At 45.7% G+C, this 18,524-nt stretch overlaps 1 protein-coding gene across 1 annotated transcript in view; it reads right to left on the reverse strand.

The window, feature by feature from the left end:
* LOC128347322 (uncharacterized) overlaps positions 1 to 18,524 on the reverse strand; it is a 52,824-nt gene that overhangs the window by 25,163 nt on the left and 9,137 nt on the right. The gene's annotated exons all lie outside the window — the stretch shown is intronic.

Here is an 18,524-nt window from a genome sequence, read left to right on the forward strand (position 1 = left end):
ATTCCTGCTCCTGCTCCTGCTCCTGCTCCTCCTCCAAGCTTAGCTGCCATGTGTGATGGCAAGAGAGAGACTGCACAGCCTGTTCTCAGCTCATACGCCCCTTCTTGCCCACCCTCCTTGGTTCCTTTTCTAAGTGTTGCCCAGGAAGAGGAGTTGGCAGTGAGCTACCCCGTGGCCTCTCTTCCTTCCATGGAAAAGTGAAAAGAAGTCAGGAAGGGACCGGGAAGGAAGTGGGTGGCAAAAGGAGGCAACTTCTCATTCTCCACCATCTAGTTCCCTGCTTCACGTCTGCAACATACCACCAGCTTTGACAGCAGTGGGGGAGGGAGATGGGATTCTGGCCCATTGTTTAGGAACCAAACCCCCATTGATAGCATTGTTTCTTATGGGAAAATAGGTTCCAAGTTACGCTATTTTTGACTTAAGACACAGTTTTCAGGCACCTGTTCTGCTGTGAGCCTGAGGACTTCCTGTATTCACTGAAGGTAAGAAGTTTGAATGCCTCTACACTCTAGAAAGTGCAACAAAATCTCACTGCCTCCCCCAGGTGTTTTCCAGACTACGAGATTTGCAACGGGTAAAGCATTGCAAAGTATGACAAAATAGTGCAATGGTTTAAAACCGAGAATAAAATGTTATTCAAAGCTTTATTGTAGGCTGGTAGCCATTCATATTTTCTGCCCATTGCAACATGTTTTCAAGGCAGGACTGTCCATATTCTCCTTGAAACATGTTTATCTGCTGCTGCTGCTGCTCCATTTGGGCCAAAGGAGCTGTGGGGTGGGTGGGTGACATGAAAATTGCTTTTGTAACTTCACGGCTGCCTTGCACACATCCACCAGCAGGGAGCAGCGCTGTTCCAAAACAAAAATCTAACTTTGGCTTGTATCTTTCCAGTTTTTTACAAGCAATAACCGGGGAGGGGGGGATTAAAAAAGAAGAAGAAGATGGGGAGTGGGGTGCGTGAGGAGATCTTTTGGGGTGACAAAACAAGGGAACTGCTTATTGGGAGGTGGGGAACGAAAGGGAATCCTGCGGCGAGCCAGGAAGAGGGAAAGACAGGAACTGGCGTGCCTCCAGAGAAAGAATGATATAAATAAGAGGGAGGAGCCAGAGGAGAGGCGAGCGTGCCTCCAGTGAAGGCTGTTTGATTGCACAGAAGTAAATTAATCATGATTCCGTTCAATGGGCTTCCTTTTAAGTAAGTGACTGTTCTCTCTCCCTGCCCTTTGCCTTGTAGTAAGCAAGTGGAATTGCACAGAAGTAAATGACTGAGTTCAGTGGGCTTCCTCTTCAGTAAAAGTGCAAAAGAAAGGGTTGGATTCAGAAATCTGCTCAGCTACACTAGTATGAATTTCTGGCCAAAGGAGCAAATTAAAAGGGGAATGCACAAAAGAACCCTGGTGGGAAAATGATGATGATGATGATGATGATGATGATGATGATGATGATGATAAAACCCCTCCAATCTCCTCCCCTCCCCTCCCCTCCCCCCCTTCTGTGTTGACAAGCTCAAGTTATATTGGAAGCAAGCAGAGGAAGAGGGAGATGTGGGGTCTGGGATCTGTGGGGAGGAAAAGAAAGCCGAGATTTCTCCCTGCTTGTTTCTCTCCCTGTGGCAAGGGGGTGGGGGAAGCAAGCATGGGCAGAAGCAAAGAACTGTCCATACTGCAACACACTGCAATACATAAACTCCATTGCAAACCTCCCTACCATGGAAAAATACAGCTACTTTCCTGCAGTGCTATTACCATGTTATAGGGCCATAACACATCATCAAAATTCAAAACAAGACATCGGACATGTGGACGGCACCCTGCTAACAGCGCAGCAAACACAATGTCAAAACACTGGCAATAGGGAGAGGGGCAGCTATGGGACACGTGGCAGCGGGTAATCTGGAAAAACGCCCCAATGACTGTCAGTGAACACTGCAGGGTTGTGGGCTTGTTTCTTTTTTTCCAAGTGGTTGAGAGTTTCCCCTCAGCTCAAAAGAGATAGTGGGCAGAATTTTGTCTCTTTTTTTAGTCAAGGTTGGAAATGTGCAATTGGCCAGAGTGGGGAGTCCCATTGGTTGACACAAGTAGGTCGTATGACTGTAAACAAGGGGGACGAGGCAGCTTTTGTAATCTGTCACTCCAGCTTCCTTTTCTCACTTCCTTTTTCTGCTTTTGTAAACCCCACAGGCTTTTTAAAAAATCCTCCAGGTGTCTCATTCATCCTTCTGCCGAAGTTCACAGCGGAGGGTGGGAAACAAAAAGAGAGAGAGAGTTGCCAACTGACCTGAAAACACAGCCTGTTCTACTCCTGTGCTTTTAAAAGCAACTCATGAACCTGGTATACAATTGGCCAGTGAATGAAGCTTTCACAGCATGGAGATAAATGTTTTAATAACTGCTGCTAACTGCTACACAGACCCACCTAATGGCGCAGTGGGAAATTACTTGCCTAGCAAGCATGAGGTTGCCGGTTTGAATCCTCGCTGGTACCTATATCAGGCAGCAGCGATATAGGAAGATGCTGAAAGGCATCATCTCATAATGAGCAGGAGATGGCAATGGTAAACCCCTCCTGTATTCTACCAAAGACAACCACAGGGCTCTGTGGTCGCCAGGAGTTGACACTGACTCGACTGCACACTACCTTAACTGCTACACAGCCAAGGACTATTAAAAACAGAGCAACAGGGTCTGGTTCAAAGTTTGGCAGCCAGAGGAATGGAATGTAAGGGAATACACACACACACTCAATCACTTGCTTGCTCCTCCAAGATTTTGGACTTGTGGAGACTTAAAAACAAGACAATTAGAATATTTATAATTTCCCTTCCTTTCTGTGGCAGTATTTGATACAATTTTGTGCTTCCCTCCTCAGTCAACGAATCACTTAACTATTTGATCGTTCTGACACTTGGGCTCATGAGTGCTCCCCAAACCTAATCTGGCTCCTTAGTTGCTGCCTCAGAAGCAAAAGAAATGCACACGAAAGCCCCTCTGAGCAGTTTAAGTGTGAGGTGGAGAGCACCAGTTTCCACAACACTCTGGGGCAGTCTCCATCTAGTCAGGAAGCATTCCTCTCACAAAAAGCACCTTACACTCTGATGTCCTTTACCTTTAAGTTCTTGTTTGAAAGGATGGCTTCCCCCTTGGAGGAAAGGAGTTCTGTCCATGCTCAGAGGCACTCAGCCCAGAGTGCCAGCATATCTGTAAACAAAAGGCCACAACCGCACACATACTCCAGAGCTGAGCCCTGGCACTGAAAAGAGATTCTGGAACTGAGTATTGCTGAGCCTTGGCTTATACTCGCACACTACTTTTTTTCAACAAAAAGCCACCAAGGGCATTATTTTAATAAGAGACCTATAAGTGCTCCTAATAAATTAAGACAAACGTTTCACAGAAGAAAACAGAGGTACTCTTATAACACTTCATGTTTAGGAAGGTAGGAAACTGCCTTCTGCTGAGTCAGAGGACTTGGTCTTTCTGGGTCAGTATCATTTACACTGACTGGCACCAGCTTTCTGGGGTTCCAGACAGGGTCTTTCCCTGCCAGTCCAAGGGAGGGATTGCAGTGGATGGCACTCCAAAAAGAGTATTCATTGCCCCTTCCACTATCCCACTCCTGACCAGAAAAATAGTAGCGCTAAAGGAGTCAAAGCAAATTGATTGTCAATAAGCAATCAATCATTTGGATCAAAACATTTCAAAGTCTGTAAAAAGCCTTCATCCATACCTCACATTCGCACAGAAAGATAGAGAAAGTGATGTTAATGTGAGGAGGAATGTAACAGTCAGGAGGCCTGAGCACCCTTCCTCCCGCTCCTGACCCCCATAGCTTCTTGGCCAAGGAAAGCAGGGGGAGGGGTGGTGCGTGGCAATGTACATGCATCTACATGCCTGCGCACTGGAGTCGTCAAGATCATTTCCTCCCCGTCCCCTTAGAGATGTAACTTCTAGAGATCTGTGGGAGGGACTGGAAAGCACATTAGCTTAGTGTGTGGGCATATTAAGAACGCTTAAAATGTTTTTTAAAGCTTCCCTGACGTCTCCTCAAAAGGCAGACCAGTAACAGTGTTTTACCAGGGATAAAGTGAGGTAAAGTGTGCCATTGAGTTGGTGTCGACTCCTGGCGACCACAGAGCCCTGTGGTTTTTCTTTGGTAGAATACTGGAGGAGTTTACCATGGCCTCCTCCTGCGCAGTATGAGATGATGCCTTTCAGCATCTTCCTATATTGCTGCTGCCCGAGATAGGTGTTTGTTTCCCATAGTCTGGGGAACATACCAGTGGAGATTCGAACCGGCAACCTCTGGCTTGATAATCAAGTCGTTTCCCAAAATAACCAGGGATAGGTGCCATAAAATAGGGGCTGTCTTTAGTAAAGAGAGGCAGCTGACACCTACAGAACTGGAGTGTGTAGAAGAACCCAGTTAGTTCCCATACCTTACTGAAGGGGTCCCCAACCTTGGGTGTGGAGATGTTCTTAGACCTCCCATAATCCCCAGGCACAGTGGCTGAGATGTGAGGAATTGGTGTCAACATTACGTGGACAGATTTCCAGGACTGACATTAACTACTGAATCCAGTGCAGGTTATTTGAGGACTACAGCTGGATGCTGTGGGGATGCAGATCTCGTGTAAGGTACTCATGGCATATTCATTTAGCCCATTTGTGGGATGCTGTTGATCGGCAACTGGATACATCACAGTGCATCAGGAATGGTTAATTTTGGGCTGGACATTTACTAGGTAAGCGGCATTTGGGGGAAGCGCTGTGCCTTGCAGAGATGCATCAGGCAGAAATTCATCAGGGGTATCTCTAGCAAATGATTGGAGAAGCTGCATCTGTGGGGTTTCTGCCCAGACACATCCTTCCCCAGCCTGATGTCCAGCTGAAAAGCTCAGCCCTCCCCCTTATCAATAAAAGTTCTCAAATCAGTTTGCAGGGGTTGGGGGGGGGCGTGATGTGTGGCCAGCTAAACTCAAAGTTGTGGCTTAGTGTGAATCTCCAGCCTGGGCACATGCCCTAACCAGCATCTTGCAGGTTGCAACCACAGACGTAAGAAAGTTCTGCAGCAGCTTTTTGGGAGCAAAGTCCTTCAAGGGACCAAAAGGGAGCCTGGAAGTTGTAGTTCAGACCGGCTGCAAGGTGAGAAACTGGCACAGCCTCCAACCTGCGGCTCACCTGGTGAACTGCTGGCTGCTGCCTTTCAGCCTGAAGAGATTTGCCAGCAAGAAGGGAGAGAAGAGAAGAAAGAAGAAGAAGTCAGCTCTGCAGTTCAGGGTGAGGACTTTTCCCACAGTCCTCCAGAGACAAGCCAGGGGCTTCCCCATACACCAAAGATGGGGTGAAGTGCTTTGGGGTGGAGGCCTGTGGACTTCTGCCCGAAAGCCCAGCCTTAATGGCACCACTGGATCTGCTAGAAAAGTAACTTGTACACTTCCTCCAGTTTAATTCACTCAGAATAAAAGAGTATGATCACATAGATACCAATGTGTTGGGGCAGGAAGCCTTGTTATCTGTGTTAGATGTGCGACCGTTGTTTCAGAAAACAACAACAAAGAGTTTTGTGGCACCTTAAAGACTCAACATATTTCTTTTGTTAAAAGTTAACAAAATTTAGCTTATGTCCGGGCCATTAATCCAAGGCAAACAAGATGTAATCCATGTATGTCATGCAGCCGAATGCTGGCTGGGCAAAAGCTACACTGAAAAAGACTTCTGTTTCAGTTTGGCTTTTGATACTTAGCTTGTCTTGCTGCCTCTCCAGCTCTGGGATTCCCCCACCCAGCTCTCAGGGTAACCTCTGCAGCCAACCACGAATTCTTTCTGCCCACTCGAACTGAGTATGCCAAATAGGGGAAAATGTTAGTCCTGCTTTCATGTGGAAAGGCTCATAAAGCTCCAGAAAGCGACAAATGCTGAGCACTTGAAAGATCCAGGTAGACAATGAGGTATGTAGCAATCAGCAACAGTGGTCGCGTCAGCAGTGGAATGGCATTGGGGTAGGACTGGTACGGCCATGCTTGTTGGAGGGAGGACTAATGGAGGGGGCATGGAAGGTGATTGATTTTCAGGTGGAAGGCAGCAGACTCATGAGGGCAAGGGTTCTCAGACTTGGATCCTCAGATGTGCTGGACTACAACTCCCATTATCTCCAGCCACAAAATTGTGGCTGGGGATGATGGGGGTTGTAGTATGGCAACATCTAGGGACCCACGTTTGAGAATCCCTGCACTAGAGTTTAGCCACTGAGCTTTTGGTGCTGGAGCTTGGCTCTTGAACATATGAGTAGCGCCCCTTTAAGATTTTTCCATTTGTCCAGACATTCTGTTTTATGTAGAACTGATTTTCATGCTGTCTTTCTGATTTTAAGCTGCTCTCCTGTTTTCTGCTGCTGCTCTTATGATTCTAGTTATTTACTTATTTACTTAATTACTTATTGATTGATTGATTTGATTTGATTTCTATACTGCCCTTCAAAAAATGGCTCAGGGCGGTTTACACAGAGAGAAATAATAAATAAATAAGATGGATCCCTGTCCCCAAAGGGCTCACAATCTAAAAAGAAACACAAGACAGACACCAGCAACAGTCACTGGAAGTACTGTGCTGGGGGTGGTTACTCTCCTCCTGCTAAATAAAGAGAATCACCACGTTAAAAGGTGCCTCTTTGCCAAGTTAGCAGGGGTACTTTTGGTCTTCAGATTTTGCTAATGTACCTTTATTATTAATTATTATTATTATTAATTTACACAGTCAGACAGGTGTTATTGACTGGTTTGTTTTATCCAGACATCAAGTCCTTCCCAAGGACCTGGGATGGCTGAATTTTATGGTCAATGTTGTTGCTGTTGTTATAGATACCATCGCAGAATTTAGGCTGTTCCCAGTAAAGTTGCTTTTTGTAATTGGCTGATGGTGATTTCTGTGGCTCCTATGGTGTTGAGGTGCTCTTCAAGGTCTTTTGGAACTCCACCCAGGGCACCAATTACCACTGGGATTATTTTGGTCTTTTTCTGCCACAGCCTTTCAATTTTAATTTGTAGATCTTTGTATTTTGTGGTTTTTTCTATTTCTTTTTCTCCTATTCTGCTATCCCCTGGTATTGCTATGTCGATTATTTTAACTTGTTTTTCTTTCTTCTCGACTACAGTTATATCTGGTGTATTGTGTGGCAGATGTTTGTCTGTTTGTAATCGGAAGTCCCATAATATTTTTACATCTTCATTTTCTTCAACTTTTTCAATTTTATGGTCCCACCAATTTTTGGCTACAAGTAGCTTGTATTTTTTGCAGATGTTCCAGTGTTGTTGTTGTTGTTCTTGTTTATTACATTTATATCCTGCTCTTCCTCCAAGGAGCCCAGAGCGGTGTACTACATACTTGAGTTTCTCTTTCACAACAACCCTGTGAAGTAGGTTAGGCTGAGAGAGAAGTGATTGGCTTAGTCACCCAGCTAGTTTCATGGCTGAATGGGGATTTGAACTCGGGTCTCCCCAGTCCTAGTCCAGCACTCTAACCACTACACCACGCTGGCTCTTTATATGTTTTCTTCTTACCTACTTTGGAAATATTATATGTAAACTGAAAAGCAGGTTGCAAATAATCACAACTTAGGGGTTCAGCTCTTAGATCAGAGGATCTGACTTTCAGGAAGGCTTAAGGGCCTCTTTCTCTTCTTTAGAAACCAAATGTGGTGACTGGATTAGAATGAATGAGAGTGAGAACAGAGAAGTGGCTAAGGAGGAACGGGATGCTCTCATTTATCTTTATATAAATCAGCTCTTGCTTCAGTTGCTTTGAACTGGGAATTGAAATCCTTCATTGGCCAACATGCTCATTCACATTACATATTTTTTGCTTTGTTTGTTTAAATATATTGGGTATCCCACCTTTCTCTTTTTAGACCCAAGACAGTTACATTAGCATTAAAATAACAATGAAAAAATAAATAAAAAGAATCTTATATAATACAGTCTAAAATGAAGCAAAAACATCAGAGCAAGGCAAAAATAGATGAGTATACATTAGCATGGATCATGGGCAGGAGAGATGCAAAAAAGCCCACTGGAAGAGCCATGCCTCCACAGCACATTGGAATGCTAAAGGGGGGGCAGCTAGATCTCCTGCGGCAGGGAGTTCCTCAGATGCCCCTTCTGTTTGTTGTTGTTTTTCTAAGAACACCTTATCCCACTTGAGGTCCATAGCCCATGAGAGACACTCAAAGGCAGTTTAAACCTATGTGAAATTGCCTGAACTGCATGAAGAAGAACTCGTTTCAAATCTCACGCCATCGTGAAATCACTAGGCAGCCTCAGGAAGTCACTATTCTCATAACACACACACACAAACCCATGTGCCATATAAGAATAAGACTTCTGGCCCAGCTTACTAAGATTCACTCTTACTCAGGATTACTGTGGTAATTTATGTAAAGTACTTTGACTTCTTGAAATGGGCTATATAAATGCTGTCATTATTTGAAATGATGATTATGAAGAATGAAAGCGTCATTTCCAAAGGTAGAAATTCCAGGCTCAAGTCAACCCTGAAAGGCTGGTTGCTTGGGCTGGGCTAGGCTGGGCAGGGCGAGGAGTGCGGGGCAGGAATCACAGTGGTTACACTCTGGTGAGGTGGGAAACACTCTGCACATGCTCAAACAAATGTGGTTCTTAATTGCTGGTTCATATGCTACAGGAGTCAGACTGTGCCTGTATTAGCTCAGGACTGTGCCCTGAGCTAAATTCACTGCCACAGGATGTGATGATACTAACCACTAGCTTAAAGGCTTCAAAGGGATTAGTCAATTTATGGAGGAGGAAGAGGAGAGGTCGATCGCTGGCTATTAATCATGATGGCGATATTGAACCTCCATGGTCAGAGGCTTCTGAATATCAGATGCTGCAGAGTGGCAGCACCAGGGGCGTAACTATAACGGGGCAAGGGGAGACAGTTGTCTGGGGGCCCACTGCCTTGGGGGGCCCCCAGAGGCAAGTCACATGACTGACTCCCCCAGCCGCGGACCCGCCCGGGCTTCCTTCAGTTGTTTTCATCCTCCGAAATTAATGTGAGCGTTAAGACCTGGAGCTACCAGAACAGCACGTCTTCCTCTAGTACCATTAAATGACTTGCATCGTCCACAATTTACAAAACCTTTTGAAAAATAATTTAGGATGATGTTCTATTGTGGCACATAGATAGATAGATAGATAGATAGAAAACTTTTACTATGCTTTTTGTTACCACTATTCAGCTTCATTTAAGATTTCTTTACTTCATGAGCTGAGCTTTGGTGGGGGGCATTTTAAAATCTTGTCTCTGGGCCCACTCCAGCCTTGCTACGCCGCTGGGCAGCAGGGGAGGGCTATTGCTATCAAGTGCTGTGTGTGTGCTTCCCAGAGGCCACAATGAGCTCTGACACAAGTGGAAGGGAGCAGGGGGTGAAAGGAGGTGGAGGAGAAGTATCTGCATTTTGGCATAGGAACATAGGAAGCTGCCTTCTACCGAGTCAGACCACTGGTCCATCTAGCTCAGTATTGTCTACACAGACTGGCAGTGGCTTCTCCAAGGTTGCAGGCAGGAATCTCTCTCAGTCCTATCTTGGAGATGCTGCCAAGGAGGGAACTTGGAAGCTTCTCCATGCAAGCATGCAGGCGCTCTTCCAGAGCGGCCCCATCCCTTGAGGGGAATATCTTACTGTGCTCGCATGTAGTCCCCCATTCAAATGCAAACCAGGGTGGACTCTGCTTAGCAAAGAGGGCAATTCATTTTTGCTACCACAAGACCAGCTCTCCTCCTCTGCCATGCCAGAAGGAAGACTGATAGGGCCTTTTTAAGGGTCTGAGAGGCCTGGGACAGAATGTTCGTTTGAGGCCCCCTCCTCACTTTTCTCTGTTTGACATACCATGCAATATTATGCACATGGTGGAACGTAATGTGTGCACAGTTGTGCAAGAGCACTGTTGCACAAGTGTAAATATTGTACAAATGGAGTTACGTGGCAGTGTGTCTATTATTCCACCACGTAGGTAATGTTGCATAGTATGTGAGCCACTGAAGCCTGTGTCAATATAAGCCCAATTCAGACATTATATTGTACAAGTGCACAGATGTCTAAACACTTGTACACATTGTTGTGTGAATGGATATAGCTCAGTTCATTATAAAAGTGAACCTGGGTGCAGGCCCCTCAAATGCTTGGTACAGACAGGAAATGCTTGGTACAAATTGTACAAATGCTGTGTATAGATCTGTATCTGTTTGTTTGTTTGTTTAAAATATTTCTATACCACCCAAAACTTGCGTGACTGGGTGGTTTACAATTAAAATCACTGAAAACATCAAATCAATTAACAATTAAAATCACTGAAAACATTTAAACCCCAATATTAAAAATATTAAAACTATAAACCTAATTAAAAGTCTGGGTGAATAAATGTGTCTTCAGTGCCTTTTTAAAAGTTGCCAGAGATGGGGGGCTCTTATTTCAATAGGGAGCGCATTCCCAAGTCCAGGGGCAGCAGTGGAGAAGGCTGCTGAACTGCAATTGGTTCAGAATGAGGCAGCCAGCGTAGCTCCTTCAACCCAAGAGTAATATGGGCTCTCCTAGATGACCCAGAGACCAACCTGGCTGCCTCATTCTGAACCAACTGCAGTTTCTGGACTACGTACAAAGACAGCCCCACATAGAGCTCGTTGCGGTAATCCAGCCTAGAGGTTACCAGCATATGTTCCATCAATTTGAGGTCGTTCATCTCAAGAAATGGATGCAGCTGGTGTATCAGCCGAAGCTGATAAAAAGCACCTCTGGCCACCGCCTCAACCTGGGACACCAGGAAGAGGTTCAGATCCAGAAGCACCCCCAGACCACATACCTATTCCTTCTTTTTAATGTGAAAGGAATTGAAATGCAATCCAGTTTGGTTAAGACTTTATTGGTATTAATTGTTAATATGATACCATCACTTTAAAAAGGAAAGCTTAATGGAACTCTGGGGAAAGGAAGTGGGGAGACCCCAGAACCTAGACCAGAGGTTGGCCTAGAAAGAGAGCAACAAGCTTATAAAAATATTTGCTCAGCTGTAGGAGGCAATAAAGGTTTGATTTCCCACCCCCCCCCCAACAATCTCCTTGCATTGTGGTGTAACGTTATTGTGAATTTAACAAACCTCACCCCCAAGAGACAAATTTATTCAGTTCTGGAGGAACAAATCCTACAAGAGGGAATTTCTTAAGACCATAATACAGTAAGAGGACCCCTGTTAAAAACTGCACAGGCTGTGTCCATTTCTGGGCCAAATCATGCTAAAATTGCAAGTAAGAGCCATTTTGCTTTACTCAAATATCTAGTGTAATATTTGAATAGTGTTGAACAAAGGGAATTAGAAGATGAGGGCCCACCCACATCACTGAAAGTGAAATATCAGATTGAGGAATTCAGAACTGTAACTAAAGAGAAGGGACTACAGATTAAGCAATGTCTTGAGAAAGTAAAACTATTAGAAGATCAGCTCCAGAAAAAACAGGAAACTTTGGGAGGAAAGAAAATCACTTGTTGGAGTGGAACCAAAACAGAGGAAAGATTTTAAAATAATTGGACAAATAGGTAACCTTCTGCAAAAGGACAGTCTGAGTTTCACCAGCTTGGCCTATCAGATGGGGTATGGAGTACAAAAGGGTTACAGTGAGGCAGAAATCATAGATGCTGTAAAGGGAAGGTCTGCCATCAAGTCGATTTGACTCCTCGTGCCCACAGAGCCCTGTGGTTTTCTTTTCGTACAACACAGGAGGGGTTTACAATTGCCTCCTCTCGTGCAGTATGAGATGATGCCTTTCAGCATCTTCCTATATCGCTGCTGCCCAATATACTACCAGCAAGAATTCGAAACAGCAACCTTCTGCTTGTTAGTCAAGCATTTTCCCGCTGCACCAGTAGGTGGCTCATAGAAGCTGTAATTAAGGATATTTCCCCTGCACTTAGCCTCAGAAGCTACCTGGAAGGGAAAAGAGATCTCAGCCCAGCAAAACCAAGACAAATTATGAGATTCCTACCACCAGGGGAAAACGATGCAACAGAGCTGTATGTATCCTTGTCAAAAGCAATGCAAGAACCCCAAGAGACACCCGGGATTTCCTAGTCAGACTAGTGGATTTGAGACCAAACAAAAAAGTTTGCCTCACAGCAAGCAGACTCTGGCTTAAGGTATGACCCTGCCCTTGTACAAAATATGTTCCTCCACTCCTTCCTGACAGGACTTAAGAGTGATAATACCTGGATCTTGATGCAACCTCATTTAAAGGACAGCCAGATCACTGATGACATTTGAAAACCTGGACATGGTTGCCAGTAAGGAATGAGAAAAGGACCAGAAAGGGAGAAGTGGGGACCAGGCTAAGACTGGGAAAACACTCAACTGTACAATATCTGCAACTAGAAGTTTAGCCTGAGGAGAGTGCAGTATTACAGGCACAGAGGCAGCTGTATGGTAGCCTGGGTCCGGGTCTGGCCCCGCCCAGCAGCCCCTCTAGCAACATCCCATGCACGTAACGTCACATGCATGGGGCGTGGCTCGGGCTCCAGAAGAGCCTGGAGAGAACTCCCCCTGCCCACACCTGGGCTATGGAGAGCCCCGAGCGAGCTCTCTCCTGTCCTTTACAGGCAGTGTTTGCCACCTGACAGCTTTTATTTCCCTTTCTCTCCCTCAAGTGCAAAGGGTGTGTGGCCTCGAGCTCTCCTCTGTCATTTCAGGCAGAACTTGCTGCCTGACAGCATCTATTTCCCTTTCTCTCCCTCGCTGGAGTGAAAGAAAGGGAAAGAAAAGGATGCCAGGCAGCAAACAGTGCCTGTAAAGGACAGGTGAGAGCTCGCTCAGGGCTCTCCGGAGTCCAGGCATGGGCAGAGGGGAGATTGCTCGGGGCTCTTCTGGAGCCTGAGCCATGCCCCCCTGTGGGCTTCAGAGGCCCTTCCTATTGGTGGCTCGGGTTCTTTGAACCCGTCCGCACAATGGTGGCTCCGCCCCTGAGTACTACCACCCAAGCAAAACAATCCCTTGATGAATGATATTAAGGAGCTGAAAGCCAGCCTTGAAGAAATTAAAGAAGTTAAAGCTGAAGTCAGCGAATATAAGAGACACTGAGAGCCTGTATCCAAGAAGGGTTTGCAGAACTGGCCAACAGAATGGACAAGAGGACACATGCATCATTGAAAAATACTCAGTGGGAAATGGCAGAAAGTCATTCCAAAGGGGCCGGGAGTGACCACTCAGGCAGCACGGTCCCAGAATCAAAGCAAGGCCAGGACCCTGCCTGTACCCTGCCTGTACAGCTGGATGTGGCAGGAGCTACTTATGCCTGCCATCTCACCCTTATGCAGAAAGCCGGAATGGTCCACTTGGTGGGAAAGAAATGTATTATTTGGTGCTTTCTCGACCAAGTCAAGACCCCAGCTTTGTATGATATGGGGACACAAGCAGTGGCACACCTAGATAATGTTGGCGCCCCCCCCCCACTACCACCACTGCCGTAAGCCACCACCACCACCTGCCACTGCAAGGCCCCATCATGACTAGTTCTGAGAGACCTGTGGGAGCCCTAACGCCTCTGAAGGTCCGATGCTTGTGGGCAGAAGTTGTGGGGAGAGAGAAATAAGGCAAAAGGGCGGGGGCTGCTTTATTCTTCAGTCACTTGGAGGGTCCCTCGGAGACAGGAGGCCATGGGCTGGCACCCCAAGGTCCGGGGATAAGAGTGCCTCTGGGCACAAGTATCCATAGTATCCAGCCAGAGGACAAAGGATAATCTTTCAGGAATTTCCCTGAGGAAGCTTGGAGAATTGCTAGAAATAGACAGTGAACTGGAACTGAAAGCAGCAGATTGGACTTCAATACCCTATGATTGATGGACTGAGGCCTAGTTTCAGTTATCCTTAGATGATGACATCTTGACTGTTTCTATGCTTGCCAGTTTACGTGAAATGGAGCACATGATCATTGACTACAACGTTACTGAGGAGTTTTGTAGCAGTTCAATCAGGAAAGCACCTATATCCCATTTCCTCAACAGAATGAAGCATGTTTTCCCACATGTTGACAATGGAAAAGTGGAGAACTTCGTAAACCTCATTAGAGGCAACACTTCTGGTCAATTATGTGACAAAGTAGGGAAAAGGTATAAAAACATAAGAACAGCCCTGCTGGATCAGGCCCAAGGCCCATCTAGTCCAGCATCCTGTTTTGCACAGTGGCCTACCAGTTGCCGCTGGAAGCCACAGGCAGGAGTTGAGGGCATGGCCTCTCTCCTGCTGTTACTCCCCTGCAACTGGTACTCAGAGGCATCATGCCCCTGAGGCTGGAGGTAGCCCACAGCCCTCTGACTAGTAGCCATTGATAGGTCTTTCCTCCATGAAGTTATCCATACCCTTCTTAAAGCCATCCAGGTTGTTGGCTGTCACCGCATCTTATGTATGTATGTATTGTCACCACATCGTATGAATGGATTTATAAAGAAAAGACCATATATGTGAAGTGTTGGACCCATGTACAGCATGCATTGTGGCCTGATGACCTATACCTTGAAGAAATATTGGCCTAGATACCAAGAGGAGCACCCTGCCAAGTAAATATCCCAATTAGTAACCCTACAAAACACGATAACCTCTTAAGAGGACAAACCCCACTGAGAAGTCTCCACCTCTAGTCTGAAACCCGGACTGAAAATATTTCAAGTAACTTCAAACTCAAGAGCCAATAGCAACAGGCCTACACATCCTGAATCCCATGAGATGAAAGGAGAAGAGGAAAATGTGTTGTTTGAACCAACTGTGGATCCAAGTCACTTCTCAGGTCTATAGAGAGAAATAGCCTAAAAAATGTTGAAAGAAGAATCAGGAGCATTTTCCAGAGATGAGGAAGACCTGGGACAAATTCCCACACTACAGTTGTGGAAGCATTTACACTGTGCCCTTGACATATGAGGGTTGAACATAATGTATGAATAGGACTATAATAACCTCAAATACTGAAATAACTCTTGAACCTGGAGTTATATTTAACTGACTAGTTATACTGCCTTGAATTGAAATAATTGATCTGATCATTTCAAATACTGAGCCTTTGGATATCCTTTGGATATCCTGCCTGCCTCCATGTGCGGGGCCAGGGGCAATTGCCCCCCTTTCCCCTCTGACAGGTCAGGTTATCAATGAAGCAAATGGTAATGAATGAGAATGAGAAGAAGTGAAAGAAACAGAAACCTTTAATAGACAGATGGTAGAATTGTACCCTGAACACCATTAGAGAAAAGGTATATGGATCACATTCAAAATTTCAGGGGCATGGGGGACTTTATTCCACTTTGATGGTGTGGGTGATTAAGGAAGACTTCATCACAAAGTTCACAATGGCCCATTTGGGGGCATAAAGTGTGCTGTCAAGGCGATTTTGACTCCTGGCACCCACAGAGCCCTGTGGTTGTCTCTGGTAGAATACAGGAGGAGTTTACCATTGCCTCCTCCCGTGCAGTATGAGATGATGCCTTTCAGCATCTTCCTATATCGTTGCTGCCCAATATAGGTGTTTCCCATTGTCTAGGAAACATACCAGCGGGGATTCAAACCGGCAAACTTCTGCTTGTTAGTCAAGCATTTCCCTGCTGCACCACTTAAGGTGGGCATAACCAAGATTAAATCACAAAAATGGAAAACCCACTAGTATAAATTTAAGAGCATTGATGATGATGATGATGATGATGATGATGATCTCATTTATATCTTGCAATAACTATAACCAATATTATCAGCACAGGCCAAAGCCCTTTAAACAAAGGGTTGTGTGCCTTCAGCATGTTATTTCATCATTAGTTACAATTATTGTCACACAGGGAGCAGAACTGGTGAGATGGTCAGAGATCTGAGTGCTTCAGAGGAATAAGAATTACCTGTAGGCTGAAACAGAGAAAGGCAGTGGTGGCAGTCCTGAAAATACCTCTTTGCCATCCATCACTTCATTAAGATCCTTGCCAAAACCCAGGATCTTGTTTTACTACCACTTATCAATTAAACTCCTATGCACTTCTCAGAAGTGGGGTTCCCCTGGGTATCTCTCTCTGACCACTGTGGGGAAGGGAAAAAAACCCCCAAAATATTGGAGTCATCTGGTGATAAAATGAGTGGAACAAATGCCTGCTGTCTCTAGAGAGGAAATAACTGGTCTCTCTGTGTGACAGTCAGAAATGTTGGGGGAAATCCAGCATGCTTGGACTGTAGATTGAGTGACTGGAAGGAAGGGGGATCCCAGGGTGGGAATCCTAAGGACACCACAAGGAGGTGCTCTGCAATACCAGCCACACTGTGAGCATCTGTACTCCATTGTGCTTGTGGCGTGAAGTTTGTGACTTTGACTCGCTGAAATGCTGTGATGGCATGGAATCTCTGGTGGCCCAAGACAGGGCACCCAATGCTGCCTGCTCCGGCCTCACCACCTTTTCTCCTTCTTGCCACCCTTGTCCTTTCTCCAGTGCAGGATGAATCGCTCCAACCATCCTTCCTCCTCGGCATACCAGGTTGTTTGGAGTCGCCTCTCCTGCACTGGGCAGTAGGGAGAAATATATGCAACACAAGGAGGGTACCGATGGTGCAAGGCGGTAGAGGTGAGGGCAGTGAGGCAGTCAGCGTCAAAGGCAGGGGGCAGCAGCTGCCAGCCACCCCTGATCATCTGCCACCTAAGGTAGCTGCCTCACCATGCCTCTTTATGGAGCTGGCCTGCACAGAATGTTGCCCATGGACGTTTCAGCTATTCAAAATATCTGTAGCCCAGCTTTTGTGAGGGGAGCTAAAGTTGTCACTTAGGCCTGCATAAAGTTTCAAATCTCAGCCAAAGGACAGGAATAGTTTTTGAGGGGAGCTGAGGAATGAGAAGAGGTCTCAGGAGACAGAGAAGCTAAGAACCTGGGGGGAGGGGAGGTTTGAGGAAGTAGGAGGCCCATGGAAAAGTCAGTGGGGAGCATTCGAAGATGCTAATGCAATAGGGGACTCTAAAGATACAACACAGGGCTTTAGGTCAGGAGATGCTTATGTAGGGGAAAAACAGGAGTGCTAGGATGGCTAAAGGAAAAATGGGACAAAGTAGGCTATGGGCTGGAAAAGGCCCAAAGAAACAATGATGGTGGAGAACATGAAGGAGAAGCCAAGGAGGAAGTGAGGGTGATCCCAAAATTTCATTGGATGCAGGGCCAAAAGGAATCGGAAGGAAATAAAAAAACAAGGGTGATCTGTAGGCTAAGGATACAAGGATACAGGTAGCTGGGTCTTCAGTCTAGACCAGAGTTGATGGACTACAACTTCCATCATCCTCAGCCACAATGAACATGGCTGGAGATGATGGGAGTTGTAGTTCATCAACATGTGGCCTAGACCCTAACAGGACTGAACATAAGAAAAGCCCTGCTGGATCAGGCCCAAGGCCTATCTAGTCCAGCATCCTGTTTCACATAGTGGCCCACCAAATGCCTCTGGGGAGCCCACAGGCAAGACTGCTGTACCTAGCTGCATGGAAAAAAGACCCCACTCTCATTACAGGTTGAGGGCCAAGAACCAGTGGAGGGGGAGCCAACTTTCACATATTTGTTGAAAAGCAGTATATTATTATCATTATTGATTGATTTGAAGTAACCAGCCAGTTTTTAGGCTTCCAGCTTCATGCAATGCATTTAGTATGCTAAGGATGTTCCTATCATCAGACCGGGAACTGACCCAATTAAGAAAGTAGTTATTATTATTTTTATTTATGTATTTATTTATTATTTGATTTCTATACCGCCCTTCCAAAAATGGCTCTGGGCGGTTTACACAGAGAAATAATAAACAAATAAGTTGGATCCCTGTCCCCAAAGGGCTCACAGTCTAAAAAGAAACACAAGATAGACACCAGCAACAGTCACTGGAGGTGTTATGCCAAGTTTAGAATGAAATGCTGAGCTGAAGGGAGAGAGTGACAGGCTCAAGGCCACAAAAGCAAGGCAGAGGTGGGATATGAATCCAGTTTTTACAGCTCCAAACCCAACCCTCCAGCCATCTGATTATACTTGTTTCAAGTAGTGCAGTATAGTGTTTAGACGTCCAGTTTGTGTTTTTGTTGTAGTTGTTGAACAGAGTTGTGCAGGAGGCTATTTCCAGGTCAGGTTTTGCAGGAGATCCAGAGAACCAAACTAGGCCAAAACAGATGGTGAGGAGCTCCAAAAGGATCTCTCCAAACTAGGGGAGTGGGCGACAAAATGGCAAATGTGGTTCAGTGTAAGCAAGCATAAAGTAATGCATACTGGGGGCAAAAAGCCCCAGCTGATGGGGGCTGAACTGTCAGTGACTGTCCAGGAGAGAGATCCACCCCAATTCAAGATGGCGGACAGGTGAACGTTTGAGGCACAAGTGGGCTAACTTGTGGACTGTCTAATCTATTTGAACCTAATTTGGTACAGTTGTAGTGAGTGGCACACAGAAATACTTCAATGGCATAGTTTGTGATCATGTCATCT

The sequence above is a fragment of the Hemicordylus capensis genome, chromosome 2 (genome assembly GCF_027244095.1).
Source record: "Hemicordylus capensis ecotype Gifberg chromosome 2, rHemCap1.1.pri, whole genome shotgun sequence".
Lineage (NCBI taxonomy): Eukaryota > Metazoa > Chordata > Lepidosauria > Squamata > Cordylidae > Hemicordylus > Hemicordylus capensis.